Genomic DNA, 13,365 nt, shown 5'->3' with positions numbered 1-13,365 from the left:
ACAACCAACAGCAGTATCCCCACTGGAAGACGGATGTCTTCTATAGAGCTCATCTGCAACGGTATTCATGTTCCTTTAAGCCTCTGTTTGAACAATATCACTATGGAAACAGATCTGTGATGCCCTGCACCTTATCAGGCCTTCTCTATTTGAATTCTCTTCTTGTGTTTTCAACAAAGCCATTCACTGAACCTCAACTAATCCAAGATTCTGTTAGGGGTGAGGTTTTTGCTTGGTGGGTTTTTTTCCCCTTGACTACTGTGTCTCTTCCAAAAGGTTCGCTCTCCCACTAATGCCATGTGACAAGTTTTATTTGACTCACACCTCTTCAGTTCTTAGCTCAAAAATATTATGGCTGTATTTATTGCCTAACAGATTCTGTAGTTTTTATTCCTCCCCACCTGCCCCCCAAGTGACATAGTTTTCAATGAAAATTCCACTCATTCAACAGCAACTTTTTCATTTTGTTTTTAGCTGTTCAGACTCTGCCTGCATCTACATCAGATGTGCCTGTAAGTTCTCTCTAGAGCATTCCTGGGTTAGAGGTATAAAGGGTTACATCTTTGTAATGCCAACGGTTTATCAATTCCAGATGCATATGGAATCCCAAATCCCATGTTTACAAATTCCAAATATTAGAATACTTTTGGGGAACAGAGAACAGGAGGGGAGCTGGGAAGCTTCAAGGTTACATTATGCAAATGAAAGAGGGCAAATCTGGGTTTGTCCTCACTGCATCCAAATCTGGTGCACAGGCAAAAACCAGAGCAATTCTTCTGCAAACTAAGCAAATGTTAATACTGCCAAGGCCTCTGCAGTGGTAACAAATTCATGTTATAATCCTCCACCTAAGCAGACAGGAGACAAATGTTACTTAAGCTTCAAGTTTTTAATGCTGCCTATAACTGTAATTCAAAGTGAGGCTACAAGAAACACCTTTAAGGAGAGTTTCTGGTACTTTCTAGTGCAGGGAGGAGATGGAGTCTTATCAGCTTGCAAGAGAGTTTGGTGAAGAGAGGAATGGGAGTTATTAAAAAAAATTATTTTATTCTCTTACTACCTTAGGTATTCTGGGTTAGCTGAGGAAGCAGAAGATACAGCAACACAGTAGCCTGAGACATGCTGTAGTTCTCAGAGTTCCCAGGTGGACTAGTTTAAATACAAAGGCAATTGTCATTAGCTATGCAAATGAGTTGCACAATAGAGAATTAATATAAAACCCGACTTCCACCGCGACAAAGCAACTGTATGTACAAAGATGCTTTAAAAGCAGGTGAAACTAGAAGAAAGCACACAACTCAAACATTCCTCTTTATAGATTTAACTGCATTATTTCTAGGCTTTCATGGAGCAAAATGTCTGATGGAGGCAGGACAGCACAGTTCACAAGCAATACTTGCTAGGGCTCAGTTACTATTTCAAATGGAAATAAGAACAAGTTTTAAAAACCTCATAGCAAACCAGTTGATACTGCAGACTTGTGTTTTCTTTCTCTCTCCATAATACACCACCTAACAGCTTTTGTGAGGTGTAAAACATGACACATTGCAGTAATGGATTTTAAGTAATATGTTGCACAGCTAATTTTGGTTTACTGAGGAACGAGTTTAGGATGCAGCCAAGGAGAGGACTAAACACATTGCTGATTTTCAGGGATTTCAAAGTTGTGATATAAAATGAGGAACTAGGAAGAACTGTGCTAACTTAATCCCTTGCCATAGCTCACCTTTGACTGGGTGAGACTGGGGAGTTCCCAGGGGCCCTGTGCATAAGGCCATCACTGCTCCAGCCTCCTCTGGCACAGACGGCGAAGGAGCACAGCAAGAGGTCAGCTGTGCTTTTAGAGAGCAACAGTTCCACATCAAAAGCTGCAGCTTTACAACCTAGTTGGGTTAACTTCCATGTGCACAGGCGCTCTGGGTTCATTTTGTTTCTCATCTTAAACACCCCTCTTTTGGGTTTCACCCCCACTCTTGATAGCATACTGTTAACTGATACCAAACCACCCAAACCAAACAGAAAAATACTTAAATAACACAATTCAGAGTAACAAAAGGCTGGGATAACCAGAGACATAAAAGTCACGGGTGGAAAAGGAACAGTGAATATATTTAGGTTAGAAACTAGAAGAATGCTTCCAATATGGCAGAGGAGCAGCTTCCCACTAACTAAAGAAGTCTAATTTCACTGAATTATCAGAGTACGAAAGAGGTTGTAGGGCACAGCTATTGCAAATAGGGCTGGACAGGCTTCCCTGGACCACTGGGTCTCATTTCCTGCAAGGACAATGCCAGAGTTGGATACTTCTCTGTCCCACATTGTCCTTTCATTATGTTGTGAAGTTCTCTCTGAAATGACTGAAAGTTGTGCTTATATTTCTGAGGGCAGATCTGGGCAATTTGCCTTTAGCCTCATACCACTGGATACACTTTCTTTCCTCCCTCCCTGCCCACAGTTTTAAGAATTAAGCTGGGAACATAAATCTTTATTTCAGATTTCCTTGGTTAAGTTGGACTAAGCCAAGACACTCCCTGCCCCTCTCAAGCTATAGCAGTGAACCCATTTTGCAGTAATTTCTTCTCCTATGGAAGACACTCGCCAATAGCACTGATATGTATTTTCTGTCCACATTACTTTGATTTTGTAATCCAAACTAGAGCAAGACTTTGGTTGCTTCTGTGTTCCTGAGGCTGCTGTGTGTCCTCAAAAGACAACTGAAGTGGTGAAATGAATTTGGAACACTGGTTTTCCTTGAAAGCTTTCTCACAGAAAGCTTTAGTGATCCTTCCGCTACAGACTGATCACCAGACAGTTGCCATTAATTACTGCATGGAGACATTTGGCCAGATATACACAAGACACAAATCATGCATTAGGGATTTAGCTGGTTTAGAACTATGGCAGAAGGAGTTGTCTTTCTCACGTTGTGTCTTGTATCCATCCTTTCAAATTCCTGTGGGATTTTTGCTGACCTGCCTGTAGAAAGAAGCAAGTAGGACTCAGGAGTGAAGCTGATGAAGCACAGGTCACAAACTGAATTTAAATGAAGCAGAGAAGTGGAGCTTTGCCAAAACTATGAGCCTCTCCCTGCTACACTGCACCCTACCAGCCTAGAGGCTGTAGCAGGTTTGAACCCACCATTAAACCCACGTCTAAATGGAAGACTCTATTTCATGGTCTAGGAGAACATTAATTTGATGATTAAGAGAGAAAACAGGGTTTACAGCATTGTTGATGCAAGCAGCAGTAGAACCAGCTGCCAGTCCTCTTGGAATGAGGAGGCACATTGCAATAAGAACCACATTTTCTGTAAGAAATCTCAGAGAACATTATGAGCAAGTTGTCTCTAACATCTCAGATTTATAGCATGACCTGGCTCAGAATCATTGCAATTTCAGAGCTTCCTCACAACAAAAACTGTTATTAAGGCTTGAAACTTTGGCCAAGGCTTTTATTCCTATAGCAGTTTATTATCTCCTCCTCTTCTAGCCCTGGAAGTCCAACAGCACAATGATCTCCCAAGGTTATATGTTAAAACATGTGCAACAACAGTTTAGAGCTACAGCATCCACCTTCCTGTACAGTACTTTCTCACAAGCCACTGGTGGCATGTGGGGTCCTGAGGTCAGCAAAACACATCATCTCATTCCATCTTGATCTCTTCTGACATTAAAAGAGATCAGCAGATAAGAAAGGAAGAAAATTGCCCCAGCATGTCTCTACATAGAATCAAGCATTTATGTGGATATGGTGTGAGGCAGTAATGTAATGAAGGTGAATGAAAGAATCCAGGGAATTTTCTATCTCATTCCTTGTAAGCTATGATGCACAAAACAAATGAACATGACTGTTTGTACAGAGAACAGCTCTTCTAGACACAGTTGAACTGGTTTTAAAATGAGTCAGTGATGGCGAGACAGCACAGCTTGCAAATCCCACCAAGAAAGAAAATAAATTTTCAGTTAATTAGGACAGGGACTTCCCACTGGATCTGACTCTTTTCCCTTCAGAGAAATGAAACATTTTTCCTAGGACTGAAAGGACTCAGATCCAAAGGAGGAACCACACTGTGACACTACCAGTCTCCCAGCTGATTCTTCCGCCCAACAAGTCTGCACTTTATGTATTGATACATGGAAGAAATCCCCTTGTAAGGAAAAAGAGATTGGAGGTTAATCTTTGCTTTAACAATAAAAATATGAAGCTACTTCACAAACCATTTCAGTCTCGTGGGTTAAATGGAACCAGTTGTATGTGTGGCCATCATGCAAACAAAACACTGTCACTAAAAAAGAAAAAGGTGTTTCTTGTTAGCACAGAAAAATGGGTAGGACACTACACTGCTGTCAAAAAGGGACAGTCTGGTCATTCAGTTTGACCCACTGGATACTGTCATTAATTCAGTTTAACTCTTTTACATCTGTATTGAGCCTGGTCAGTGCTGCCTGGTTGAAGCACAAAATACAGGAAGAAAATTCTAAGCAGTGGGTGAAGAATTTTTAACAGCTGCTGCCTGCTGCATTGATTGAACACAATTCTCAGAAGTAAGTCCTGTGAAATCCAGTATTTGCCCCAAGAAACACGTCTGGGATTATCCCATAGATTTCACGTGCACAGAATACATGCAGCTTCAAAAGACAACTCCCTGCTGACTGAAGGAGGAACAGGTATTATGGGGCTTTTAAGCCTCTGCAAACAATATAGATATCATATCCTTTTCCTGTATTACTCTATAGACTCCAATAAATCTACAGAATTCAGCTTACCACAAGGCTACTGTTTTTCAGACCGACTGACCCAATGACTGGTATTTATTTGCTGAGACAAGCTCCATAAAAATAAAAAGTAAAAAACCCACACTCTTCCTCCTCATCACCACAAAGATGACATCTTGTTGCCAATCTGCCTTCCAGGAAGCCATATGGAAACAATATCAGTACCACAATCTATAGGCACCCTTCCAATGCATTAATCAGGTCATTAGAGTTCAATACTGACAGCATCTTTAAGAACTGGAAAGGATAAAGCTGTGGTAATAAGGCATAGTCAAGATTGGTCCCCAGGGCCTGGTTAGATCTTCCTTTCCTTTGGTTTTTCCCTTTTTTTCTTTAAAGATCATACAGCATTAGCATTTTTTCCCCCCAGTATTTGGTTTAAATTTACCATTTCTGAGAACCTTGAAGCCCAAGCAAGGCCTCTCAGTTTGATGCACAAATCCATAATGGAAAATGTATTCTGCCTCACTGAAGCAAATGCAAGTCCCCTCACATGAGCCAGGAAAAGTCACAGGCTTCTGCCTTGACAGTAGAGTTACCCACATAAACCCTCAAAAAGGCATTGAAAAAGTCTGGAGAGAATTAAATGGGGCATGACAATGATTTGGAGACTGGGGAAAAATAGATTAAAAAATATAAATATATACATATGCACGTATTATAGCCAAAACCCACACAAAGTTCAGTTTAAGATGGTTACAAGGTTTCTTATCACACATAACAGTACTTTCAGGGGGAGAGTTATCTCAGAGACATACCAAAACCCAGGGGTGGAAAACTGAAGCTGCAGAAATCTAAATTTGACAGTGTCTTTCTTCTAAAGCATGAAGAAAGATAACAAATGGGGGAGGGGGGGAAAGAAGGTGTTACATGTGGTTTTGGTCTCCTATCTTCCTTTCTCAAAAGAAAAGAAACCACATCGTTTTCTGAGAGATCTGTTTTAACAAGTTATTGAGCACCTTATAGCACAACTGAAAAGAAGCACACTTTTGGAAAGCAGCAGAGAAAAAGTAGAAGGAAAGCAAATCCCCCTAGATTAGAAAAACAAACAAATCACAAATATTCAGTTTTATCTGCTCAGTACAGTTCTCCATTAAAATAAATAAATAAATAAATACATCAAAATCACTGCACTGGAAGCAAGCAGCTGTTTGTCATCTTGGACAAAACTCTTTAGGGGCAGTGAAAAGGCTTTACTCTATGTTTGCACAGAAGGCTGGCATAACATGAGTCCGAGTTAATTGTTGTACTACATAACTCCATAATACAAAAGGGAACACTCAGCCCTTGTTCTGAATTTAAGTTAACCAGAGCTGTTCAAAATAACAGCATCAAATTCTGACACTGATCCGAAACTCGGGTTTTGTTTTCACAAGCTGAGATTCAGTATTTGTCAAACAGTTCAAAACTTTTTATTTTTCTAGTAAGCTCATTTTTTTTTTTAGTTTCTAGAGGTATTTCTGTCTCCTATAAGTCTGGAAACTTTGCAGAGCAATATTCCTATAAAGCAAGTTTAAACTCTCTCATTTGAAGATGGAAGAAAGTGAATAACTTCATCTGGAAGGGGCAAGGTAAAGGGAATCCATGTATTAAATTTAAAGGGTTAGTTTTATCCTTATTTCTTTATTTTTTATGCTACAAACTTTCAAAAGTAGCTAGTAATAGCTTGATGTCCAGTTTATAAGCACCTAAAAACCTTTGTGATCTGCAGATGGAACGAAACAGATATGGGTAAGAAGTCAGAATTAATGTACAGTTATCAGAGATTCAGTCTTATTTTGGAAGAAATTATTATTTTGTCTTGCCTCTATTACATAATTTTGAGCTAATTAATCCAGCTGAACGAACAGAACTAATATTAATTTGCAAGTATAGGGGGAAAAAAATATTACATTAAAGACTCACAGTGAATTAGGCTAAAAAAATTCATCCCCAAAAAATTCTCTAATGAGCTCCAGAAATTCTGCATGTGAAGCACACACTTTAAAGGTACGAATTTAAATATTTAATAATACCTAAATATTCTCATTAGCTACATTTGCATTTCTAAGTGTCATTTTTGTTGTTTTCCCCCCCGGTGCATCAAGTTAAATCCAGACTAAGCCTACATTATTGGTAATGCAAGTGTATTCACTCACAAGTTTTATTTAGTGGCCTCCTAAACTTATTTTAGTAAGAAAAAGACAACTTCGCATTCAGACATGGAAACAGAAGATTCACCTGGCTTACCTTTTTTCAGGCCTTGGAGAAGTCCCTCCAAACTCCTTTCCTTCTGATACTTCCTTGTAAAGTGTTTGAAACCTAGTGATGAAAGTAGTAAGAACTACATATTTGACGTACCATTTGAAAAACATTCTACTAGAGACCCTACAAATAATTCAAGTCAAGGAATGCATTGTACAGTTACAAAAACATGAATTATTACACTGTTGAAATTATTGAAACATAAATATCAGAATAGTGAAGTCTGGCTGGAATAGCTACACAAACCCACCATTCCATCTGCAAAGTAGAAAATGATACCTAGATAATAAGGAAAATCCTTCCAAAGCCTGGCACTAAGAACTATACCACAGGTTCTCAACAGAAGCCAATGACTGCAAAAGACCCTGAGAGCCACCAAAATTTCATTTGATAAGAAATCACTCAAGATTGGATTAGTCAGATACAGGACTGTAAGAAGTGTTCTGAATGGTGAAGTCCAGTTCCTCTCTGGGACAAGGAACTGTTTCCCTTGACATCATTTCCCTTGCACGTCTCACAACGAAGTGATGAGGTCCAGGTTTTCACCACAGCTGTTGTTTCAGTCGGCTTTGACGAGCTCTGCTCAATTTCACTTTCATTCTTTTTGCAGTAACTCTCACAGTGCACAACTTGACTTCATTATTTAGCTCATCATATGATGGGGAACTCCTGCAACTCATCAGTAAAGTCATCACCCAGAGACAGCATGTTCACTTCCAACAGCTTTCTGCTCCAGGAAGATATGTAGTAGGCTTGGATCCAAGTCTTTCAAGAACAAAGCACAGACACATAGCTAGATTTGAAGCGAGATTGGTCCAGCACTCACTGGTTAAGAAAAGGCTCAGACAGACAAGCTCTGCAAATTTAGGTGCATCTATTTACAGAATGCAAGGACAGCTATAGCAGGGACAGGATGTGCCTCAGTAAAAACAAAACAACCCAAACAAAACCCCAACAAACACTCCAATCCTGTGCTCCTAGTAGAAAGAATGTATATAACTTCAGTGATACAGGGTAAAGAGAACACAGAACTAGGTTTATTCCCCTGTCTAGGTTTTATTAGTTAATATTAGCTTCAATTAGCTAAGCAATATTAATCAACAATAACTTGTTTGCATATCTTGTTTCAGTGCTGGATTGCGTCTGTAAAACCAGCTCTTATAAGTGCATCTATAGAGAGTAAACATCTGTACTGCTCCTTCAACTGCATGCACATGCTTTATGGAATAAGGACAATCTTCCAGTAATTGCACAGAAGTCAGTATAAACACGCTTCAGCTCTTGTAAACATGTCCACAGAGACCTCTCATATAACCACAGAGCATTCTCCTTCAGGTTTTTTTTTTCACCTCTGCAAAACTGGAAAAGCAAGGCTACCTTCTTGTCAGATGTTTTAAGTGCATAGGTTTTGAATTTTATACATAATCCAGCCCATGATTTCAGGAGTGCAAAGTTTTAATCATTACTGCACATACTGTGTGTATGCAAAAGGTAATAACATATCCAGCTCCATTAGCACCCAGAATGCTTTCACACCCAGCTTGTATCCCTCTATGTTAATAGAAAGCTTCCACAGACTATTGCAATACTAATAGCTGCTGTATACCAACAGCACATGAGGATGTTTAGAAATACTCAGTATTAGCCCCTGGGGGAAAAAAAGGGGATGATATAGTGCCAGTCATTTTTCTAGATATACAGTTCTCCAGTGGAAAAGAAACTTCTAAGTGCAGGGTACCATCCAAAACAGATAAAACTATAAGGGCCACTTGTTAGGAAACACAAAAACCAGCACTGATACAAGGGTCATCAAACAAAACCAGTGTATAGCTATTTAATTTTAAGAAAGAGAATGACATAAGGATGTGCCAGTAAAGAAAGAGGATGCTAAAAAGGAGCAGTTCAAAAACCAGGAAGCCTCAGGGAGAGTTAGGAGAGTATTGCAGGGCATAGGTCACCCCTTAGAAAATGGATTGCTTAAGTAAAGACAGGGGAAACCCATAAAACATGGTAAGTAAAATGTAAGCAGGAAGTTAAGAGGGCTAAAAGACAATCCAAAAATTGCCTGCAAACAAAGATCACTGTGTAGTAAACAGCTCTTGAAATACATCAAGGACAAGAAGCCAGCTAGGAAAGCGGTCCAGGTGCTGGATGACAAAAGGTGTAACAGGGAGAGATGGGGATAATGCAGTTGTAGAAGAGAAGCTCAGTGAATTCTTTTCATCAGTCTTTACTGCTGAAATCTTTGGGAGTTTTCCACATCCATTGCACCCTTTGTTGTAAATCTGGCAGAGGAGCCAGGCCAATCCGAAATAAAATCAGGAAATACCAGACCAAACAAGGAAATTAGATGTTAATAAATCACTAGGACAGAACAATGTTCACACAAGTTCTGAAGAAATTCAAATATGAATTTAAGAACCACTAGCCAAGGTGTGTAAACCAGAGCTATACTGGCTCTGGCCAGTACTTGAGGACTTGCAAATCCTGCCTGCACAACTCTCAGTTATGGGAAGGGCTGTGTAGGAGAACCTGGAAACCACACTTTGGCAAGTTCAACTTCATTCACAGTAATGAATGCAGAACATAACAGAGTTCAAACATTAGAAATAATAAGAAAGCAAAGGATAGAGCTTAACAGGCTTTTTAAGATGCAGTGGAATCAGCAGTGCAATTCCTGGGATAACCCCTGGGACTGCTGTTACTCAGCATGTTTATCAATCAATGACTAAACTAACAGATTGGGAAAAAAGTTGGCAGATAGACATTGGTGTAGTAATTCCTCAAGACAACATCAATTCTAACTATTCCTACTCAGAAGCTGGAGCCATCCTTGACAGTTCTCTTAAATCCTTGGTTCAGTGTTCAACAGCAGTCAGGAGAGCCAGAAACATCATCAGAATCTTTGAAAAGAGAACAAGATGAGGGATTTCTGCAAATTCACACAACCTGAGCACTTCCACAACTTGAGTGTTATAACTTGCTCTCCCCATACCAAGAAGGACACAGCAAGTGGCCAAAAAGGGCAACTAAATGGAAATGGAGCAGACGCTTTACATGGACATACTTTTTAAAAAGGCTGTGACTCTTCAGTTTGGAGAGAAGGTTGAGGGTCGATATGACCAGGTATAACAAAAAACTCATTAGCTGTTAAATGCAGAACTCTTATTTGTCCAATCCTACAAAACTAGAACAAGGCAGTACTCACTGCAACAAGCAATCAACTAATTTAAATAGAAACCACTTGTTTACCCAGCAGGTTACAAGCTTCTGGAACTTGCTGTCACGCAAGCCTGTGAAGGCAAAGGATGTCCATGGGTTCAAAAAGGGATTAAACAAACTCTGGACAACAGGTCTATAAATAGACACTTAAAGGACTAAACAGGTACACATCCTCTAATATCCTTAACACAAGAGCTGTGGAAACTGGAGAGGTAGGGAGAGAAGTGGATCTCAAAAAAAAAGCTGTTGAAGGTTCTCCTGTTAACTCGTCACAATATCGGGCTAACTGGAACACTGAGCCAGTTCTAATGTCATTTATTTTTTAGATAGACTTCAGCATTCCCACATATTACACCACTTCCTGAGGATAAGCAATGACCCCAGCAAAGTAGCAAGGTGATAGATTACAAACATTCATTACCCCTCATGGCAGGGGTGAGAGTGGGACAAGGAGATACCGACAGCAAAGAATAGGAAATAAAACAATTTAGACCAGTTACAGGTGCCAGAACTTTTCTTATAACACCCTTCCCTCTGAAAGCACCTTTAACATCTGTACACACAGTACAGACATCAACTACATAACAAGTATTTTTTTTACCCATATAATTTAATTTTTAATTCACCAAAGTTTCACTTTAGAAGCATTTTTTAAAATTAACACCATCTTTGAAGACAGTAAGTTATTTATAGCTTTAAAAAATGTAATCAGCAAACTTGTATTTCCTGTCTTCTAAGTGAAATATGAGCTTCAACAGAAGAAAAAAAAACTCACAAGAAATGCAATTACAGCAAGTTTGTTTTCAAGACAATAAATCCTTTGTTTTGAGATTCAATTTAGTTCATCATCCTGTTTCTCTTACAGTTTAAAAAAAAATTTTTTTTGGTTCTTCAGGAAAAAAATTCTTTGCCACACAGATAAAAAATTAACAAAGTTTGACAAAGTTCCCTTATTCCTGCCCTTGACACAATCCATCTCAAAACCTTACACTCGTAGTAAAACCAGCTAGAATGGAAATAGCACTGGAAAGCTATATAGAGAATTCTGGTCACCACAGAAAACCTCACAAGCATGAACAGACATGAATCATCACGCATTTTTCTCCTTCCCCTTAAATTAGTGAGAAGTAGGCCTATTACTGCAATTTCCTGCTCCAATATCGATATCCATATGTTGCTAATATAATATACAGGTACCTGGCACCCACACGGGACCCTGAACAGCTCATGCACTGATGAATCTTCCCAGCAAGTTCAAAGAGGGTTACCTCAGTTGTCAAGCAAAGTACAATGTAATATAAAACCAATATAACATCAAGTACCAAAACTTATTTACACATTTATGTTTGCTTTTACCCTCCGAGACAAAGCAAAAGAGTGGTAAAGTGTTTGCAGTTAGAAGATACTGCATTAAAGTCAATGTGGAGAATGGAGTAAGGTCCACACTATTTTACCTGGAGAACTATCTGACCATCTCTGACTGTCCTTGCTGGTGAGATGCTATGCCAGTAGTTGACTTTTATAACCTTATTTTCTGGCTGTTACTATGGTCCAGTCAGGAACAGAGCCCCCACTTCTGCTCAGACTAAACAGGATGACCCTAACATTCACAGCTATAGCTTGGAAATTCCTTGGAAAAGGAATGTAACTGAGTTCCATATCAGATAAGAACTAAATAGATTGGATGAAAACTAAATACTTTACTAGTCAACTGAGATGAACTCAATAAAGGCACACTTTCAGGTAAAATGAAGGAGCAGTACTTCTGCTCACTGAGTTTAGAAGCATTTGAGGAAAACCCAGATCAAATAGCCATTTACTGACTTTTACTCTCTCTGAGATGTGCTTAATTGATCCATCAGTATCCCAGCACTCATGTTCAGGTCTACTTTAGCATGTAACGAGCAAAATTCCCCATCAGTTGCAATAAAACCTTGGTCCCACAGGTCAGGACTGAGCTAAAATGGAGGGAAGCGCTTTGGAACCTGCCTGGCTGTTGGTCAGGCCTGCCCAGCACTGCTCCTGCCTTGTCACTCACCCCTCGGCATGAGGGGATTCCCTCACGGATACTGACTGCCATCCCACAGCCACAGCTCTAGACACATCCCTCATATAACCCACTGGGAAATGGCATGAGGGACAAGAGGCACAGGGGCCCTTGAGCCACCCCAAGCCAATCCCAGATGGTTTCCACCAGCTCTGGCACCAGGGGAACCCGAGTGGTAAAAATTGCTACACACCAGAGCGTGTCATGGCGCCAAAAAGCCCATCAGCCAGAGAACATCTGGATACCAGGAGTTAGGGAAAGAAAACGGCAGCTCCTGAGGGCTGGAGGCACCAAGTGGGGTCACATCCTGAGGGACAGGAGTCCTTAGGGCTGCTGCTGTCTGTGACCTGCACTGAGTGCACAGCAAGAGGGGACCACAAAGGAAGGGGTGAAGTAAATATTTCTGTAAGCGACTTCATACTTGTTTGTGGTAGTCTTGTTCTTCAGGATCCAAGTCGGTGATCTGAAGTTTGTATCAATTGACAAGAAAATAATAAAAAAAGTGTAATTCTCCGACTTGAGGCTGCTTTCCTGGCTACACAGAGGTGGCTTGCCAGAGCACCACACAGTTATGGCACATCCCTGAGCAGGGCTGAGGCAGCACAGAATGCAAACCCTCCCACTCCCCTAGGAATGCCAAAACTCAGACTTCACAAACCCTCTTCCATTCAAATGTGCTCACTCCACTCACAAGCACGGACACTTTCACAGCAAAGTGAAAAACTGCGGTACTGCAAAGGAACAGGAAAATGAGTAGGAATAAGAAAGGGAAATGTAGAAAAAAATGAAACAAACCTTCTTTCACCACTCCTCTCTCCATGAGAGAGATGCACCCAGACATGCACAGGTTCACAAGCCAAGATCTCTTCCTAAAAAACCTGCATGATCCATGCTCAGATATTTGCTTGCCTCTTATACGAGTTCAGTCAGCACTAAACGCCTCCAGCTGGTTTCAAATTACAGCCAGGGGAAGTAGTACTATGAAATTCCTCACAGCCACCCAAACCATTACTCTTGTATTTTTTTCCATGTGGGGTCATCACACCCCCTCTGGAAAGCTTAGAGGCATGATACCAC

General features: G+C 40.2%; 1 protein-coding gene across 1 annotated transcript in view; it reads right to left on the bottom strand.

Annotated features, from left to right (window-relative positions):
- Positions 1–7,051, bottom strand: part of MYLK (myosin light chain kinase) — a 190,220-nt gene extending 183,169 nt beyond the window's left edge. The window contains exon 1 of the mRNA XM_029959831.1: positions 7,005–7,051. The gene's annotated coding sequence lies outside the window, so the exon portion shown is untranslated. The remainder of the gene's footprint in view (positions 1–7,004) is intronic.
- Between the last annotated feature and the right edge of the window lie 6,314 nt (positions 7,052–13,365).

The sequence above is a fragment of the Manacus vitellinus genome, unplaced genomic scaffold (assembly GCF_001715985.3).
Source record: "Manacus vitellinus isolate BGI_N305 unplaced genomic scaffold, ASM171598v3 scaffold_22_pilon, whole genome shotgun sequence".
NCBI lineage: Eukaryota > Metazoa > Chordata > Aves > Passeriformes > Pipridae > Manacus > Manacus vitellinus.
Note: the sequence above shows the minus strand (reverse complement) of the source record. Positions and strands in the feature narration are given on the sequence as shown.